This window comes from Oreochromis aureus, linkage group 3, assembly GCF_013358895.1.
Source record: "Oreochromis aureus strain Israel breed Guangdong linkage group 3, ZZ_aureus, whole genome shotgun sequence".
NCBI lineage: Eukaryota > Metazoa > Chordata > Actinopteri > Cichliformes > Cichlidae > Oreochromis > Oreochromis aureus.
This window is the reverse complement of record NC_052944.1, coordinates 27,805,664-27,811,663: the sequence shown is the minus strand read 5'-3', so window position 1 is coordinate 27,811,663 and position 6,000 is coordinate 27,805,664.

Genomic DNA, 6,000 nt, shown 5'->3' with positions numbered 1-6,000 from the left:
GGAGATTATTTAAAACTCCTTTTTTGCGTTTACGTGTGGACGAGGAATACAGAGTTCGTCACGCAATGTCAAAGGTATGTGCCTCTTTTCACGTCACGCTGTGCACCACGTTATTGTTTACATGAGATGAATTGCAGATAGAGACAAAATACTGTTGCTGTTAATCTGCCTATCTGCAGGTTTTACACGCTTACATATACACACGCAGTTACTGTCCCTCCATTTAGAAAGGCAGAGGTGTCACGGTGTAATTATTTTACGTGTAGTTGTTGTTTTTCCTGTGTAATAATATTCAACATTGCTATCAATACATTTTTCAAAAACTGCCTCTCTGTGCAAAATGCGTTTAAACACATAAACAGCTGTGGGATACTGTTTGTCCGTGATTTGAACAGGGGGAACAAATTACGGCAGGATCAGCCTGATATTATTTGTATCCCACTGTAACTTTACTGCATAAAGAGCTAACATGTCCAAAATGTCAGGAGTAGTTAGTTATTACAAGAAGTGTTTGTGAACTAAAAATCACGAATGTGGGATCCTGTTTGTCCGTGACTTGGAGAGCCCAGCGCTGCTCCCGACGCAGGGAAACTAATTTTGCAGGGGAGACCTACCTCGGCACTTGTGCAGGTGAAGCCAAAGGGAAGATATGCTTCACCATATTTTCCTGTCTTTGGCTTGGAAGGAAGTTGGTTTGGAAACATATTTGGCGATGCTTCATCTCCTGCTTTGCGTTTACGTGGGAGCCCCGTCAAAAACCTGTCCACAGTGTCCAAGCGCTCTTTTTTTTTTTTTTTCTTTTCATACCGCGCCCCCCCTGCAATGGCTCTGTGCCCCCCCTAGGGGGCGGGCCCCACACTTTGGGAACCTCTGGTCTAGACTAATTCTCGTCAGTGCTGAGGTTCTGTTCTTGTATGATGGGTTGATATTTGGGACCTGAATTACCTGCTGGTGGGGGACTGTGGGATTCAAATAAAAGCTCTGGATATTTTGACCAATTTCCTAACACTACTGCTGGCTTGGAGCCAACAGTATTACTCTGGAGTTCATGTGAGTAATGAGTAACACCGGCAATTGGCTCAAAACCAGGTATAGTGACGGCACTGGCCTCTCTGTTATCTCGCAAGCAGAGTGAGCCATTTCCCTGCTGCAGACAGCCAGCACATTCCTCTCTGCAGTCACCCGGCTAACCATGCAGGTAGAGTCTTTATACAGTCAGTGTTTGGCAGAGGTAAGTAAACATTATTTAAACGATATGACATTTTAAAAAAAATTTGGCCCTAATACTCCTTTCTAGATGATAAACACAAAGTATTCAGTTAGAAAGGGAAAAAAGTACATTTATCTTGTGTGCATTTTTGTAAAACTCCTTTTAACTTTGTTTTCTGTTGTAACATTTCCAGGCCGTCTTGTAACTCATTGTTTGATTTGCATATGATGAAACACTTTCATCCCATATCTGCAGAACCGCACATTCCTCACTAAAAGGAAGTACAAATTTAAAACTAAAGTCTTAAAGATGACGTCAGCGTTTTCTGCCGACAAGATGAATGTTTTTTTTTCTTTCTAACTGAATAGTTTGTGTTTATTATCTAGGAAGGAGTATAAACGCTCTACCTGCACGGTAGAGTCTTTATACGAATTTTTTATACTAATTATACTAATAGTAATATTTAAACGAATAAACAAGAAAGTCTGTGAAATGGTTCCATTACTTCCAACAGTCAAAATTTATATATTGCATATTTACTGTCTTTTTAGTTGCAGTCCAGTTATGATAAAGTGGGACTTTATAAACTCTCATTTAGAGATTTATGCTGACAAGAGAAACTGAGTGTGGTGCAAAACAAGAAACTGACTTTAATGGAAAGATGAAAGAAAAAGTTACTGCAGAAGTGAAAAGAAATATAATAATAATAAAGATTAGAATGAGGAAGGAAATATGATATGAAATAACTTTGAATGCGGGATGGTTCTTAGTCCCAGACACGCTGGTCTAAGAATTTTAAAACTGCTGATTTACTGAGATTTTCCCACACAACCACATCCAGGGTTTACACAGAATGGTCAGAAAAAGAAAAAATTTCCAGTGTGCAGTAGTTCTGATGCCAGAAAATGGCCAGAGTGCTTCAAGCTGTTATGAAGGAAACTATAACTTGAAACCAAGAGTTGATCCACTAGAGAGGTGTACATAATAAAGTGGCAAGCGAGTGTCCTAAATAATGCTGGATTGATCTGTAACTTGTAAAAATGTGAGGTGACAATGCTGTTTATAAAACACTGGAAATAAAGTTTTTCTTTTTGAAGTGTAGCTATGTTTTTGCACATGCCTACATCAAATCTGCTCTTGATCTAGTCTCAGCAATGCTGTAAGCCATTCCACCTGTGTTAGAGACTGTACGACTGTTCCTCCACTGTGATCGACCCTGCCATCTCTCCTGCCTACCTACCTGTGGCCCCACATCTCAGTGTCCAGCTTTCACGGCATCCATCCCCTTGTCTTTGAAGAGGTGGAGTGGATCACCGGAATCTTCGTCCTCTGGGTTGATCATCCCAGCCGGCTAGCAACCCTGTGTTAGCTAGATTGGCTGTGGTTAATGCTAGGTCGCTGGCAAATAAGACCTTTATTTTGAATGACTTCTTCACCACTTGTGGCTTGGATTTTCTCCTGGTGACAGAAACTTGGCCAAACTTGGGTGAGTTGAGCCCACTTTCTGAACTTGTCCCTCCAGACTGTAACTATCTCAACTTGCCTCGGACTACCGGCCGGGGTGGAGGGATAGCCACTGTTTCAACTGTCGGCAGCTAACAGCTGATGCTTATGCTAGCTTTGAACTGCAGTTGTTTGAAATGCAGCTGTCCACTCCGGTGCTGTGTGTGCTGGTGTACTGGCCCCTAAAATCCAATAAGAATTCTATCCAAGACTTCTCTGAATTCTTGGCAGGAATTCTGCCAAGGTATGACAGTGTTTTAATTGTAGGGGATTTTAATATCCACATTTGCTGCTTAAATACACCGCTGACTAATGACTTCTTAAATCGTATAGACTCTTTTAATCTTGTTCAGTCAGTTAAAGGCCCAACACACGAATGTGGACATACTTTGGATCTTGTACTGTCTAGTGGCCTGACTCTCTGTGACACTGAAATCTGCAGCATTAATTTCTCTGACCACATACCTGTAATATTTGTCTCCCCTCTTTCATGTCAGCCTGTCCGACCTGATGTACCCAAATACCGATCTCGCATTACCTAAGATACAGCTGATCGTTTTGTTTGTTCCTATAAAAACTCTAATCATGCCTTACTTTCTAATGGGTCCTCTCAATTAACCACTGACAGCCTACGGTCTCTGTTTAATTCAACCTGCTTGGAAATACTTGATTCCATTGCTCCACTCACAACCAGGTCTCTAAAACCTAAAATCCAGCCATACAATCATACCATACAATCCATGATTGTATGGTATGATTGTATGATGTACTTAGAGAATCACTGTTAAATTATCAGAAGGCCGTACAAAGTATTTCTCTAAGATTGTGTCTAATAACTGTCACAAACCTCATATTTTATTTAGCATTATTAATTCAGTTCTTAATCCGCCTACTGCTGCTCCCCATGTAGCATCGAAAGCAACATGTGAAAACTTAATGAAATTCTTCATTAATAGGATTACATATATCAGGTCTCATATTATCCCTCCTATTGACCCATCTGTTCATACACCAGCTTCGGCTGCTTTTGACCATTTTGAGCCCGTGTCTTTTCATTACTTAGTGAAGTAGTCAACAACTTGAAACCCACAAGATGTACTCTGGATATTGTTCCATCTCGTTTATTGAAAGATGTTTTTGACACTATGGGTATGAGTTTGCTTTCTATTGTCAATAGCAGTCTTCAGTCTGGGTGTGTCCCGACTTCAAACATGCTGTGGTGGAATCTATTCTCAAAAAGCAAAGCCTGGATCCAGCAGTTGTATCTAACTACAGACCAATTTCTAAATTGCCTTTTCTTTCTAAAGTCCTGGAGAAAGTTGTCCCTCTGCAGCTCCAGACCTTTCTAAACAAAAATGGCATTCAGTCTGGTTTTAAAGCGTACCAACGCACTGAAACTACTCTTTTAAAAGTTTTTAATGACCTTTTAACTTTTACTGACTTTGGAGATTCTGCCATTTTATTACTATTACACCTCAGTGCTGCCTTTGATACCGTAGATCATAGGAATCTTATCTCACGGCTTGAACATTGTGCTGGAATCAAAGGGACTGCATTGGAATGGTTTAACTCTTACCTGTCAAACCGAAGTTTTTTGTTAGATTGGGGGATGCATCATTCTCAATAACCTCACTTTCTTGTGGGCAGTGTTGGGTAAGTTACTTTAAAAAAGTAATTAATTACTAATTACTAATTACTTAGTCAATATTGTATTTAAAATACTTATCTAATTACTGTGTCAGAAAAGTAACTTAATTACCAAATAAGTAATTTAACTAAATACTTCTTAAAATCCCTATAAAGCTTGAGTAGAAAAACAATAGAAATTAAACTCTTTAAATAATAAATACATTTTTTTTTTAAGACGGAGACTCTACAGTACGCAGCGGTAGCATGTCTTCCACAATGTAGCCTGCAGTCATTTTTTAAGCTCACCTTCAGACGCTTTCTGTGCTGCTGAAGTAAAATCAAGGTTTGCCTGCTTAGCAGGAGTTGGTGCGGTGTTATCCATGGATGATGAACAAGGATCACTCAGAAGTGTTCGTCTATGCTCTCGTGTCAGGCGCTTCAGTAGATTACTCGTGCTATTAACAGTAGCCGATAGTTTTTTCTCCCCAGGACATAGCTTACATATTACTGTCTGCTTGTTTCAGAAAAGTGAAGAGACGGGAATATGTCCATTTCATAAAACAGCCACTCGCTTCAGCCGAGTCCGACATCTTCCACTTTAGAATACGACTATGCAGCAAACTGGCGCGAAATGACGTGCAGCTGCACTACAGCGATGTTAAAGTGGTAAAGTTTACTTCTACGTTTAGAAGATAAATTATTGAAATTAAATAATGATATTCAGCGAGTTTAATTATTTTACAATGTAACGCAAGTACATTGTAAGTAACTGTAATTAAAATACCTAAAAATGAACAGTAATTAGTTGCTCTACTTTTTCGGTGGAAAAGTAATTTAATTACAGTAACGCGTTACTTAGTAAAGCATTACACCCAACACTGCTTGTGGGGTCCCCCAGGGATCCATTCTTGGTCCAGTTCTCTTTTCAATTTATATGCTCCCTATGGGTTAAATTTTTTAAAAAACCTGGCAGCTCATTCCATTGTTATGCAGACGACTCACAGATTTACCTGCCACTGAAACGTAAATTTGCGAATCCTCTGAAGGGTTTGCTAGATTGTTTGGAGGATGTTAAGGCATGGATGGCTTTAAACTTTATTAACTTAAATGAACAGAAGACAGAGGTGATTGTGTTTGGTCCCTGTGACCACTGTGACTTTGGCTCCTTAGAAATTTCTAAAAAAAAACCCTTTGCGAGGAACCTAGGAGTGATTTTTGACTCTAATCTAATGTTTGATAAACAGATTAATGCTGTAACCAAGTCCAGTTTCTTTCATCTTCAGGTGAAGCCATTTGTCTGTTTTAAAGACTTTGAGAGACCTATCCATGCCTTCGTTTCATCTCATCTCAACTATTGTAATAGTCTTTACTCTGGTGTTAGTCTGTCATCAGTTAGCCGTCTGCAGCTGGTCTAAATCGCTTCAGCACGGTCACTAACTGGCACATGGAAGCCAGACCAGATATCTGCCATACTGCATCATTACACTGGCTGGCAGCTAATTTTCAAATTAATTTTAAGATTTTATGATTTGTTTTAAAGGCGTTGCATGGGTTAGCAGCCTCATACCTTTCTGATCTTTTAAATTGGTACACTCCTGCAAGATCACTGAGGTCTGTGGACCAAATGCCCCTGCTGTCCCGAGACCAGGCCTTTGCTG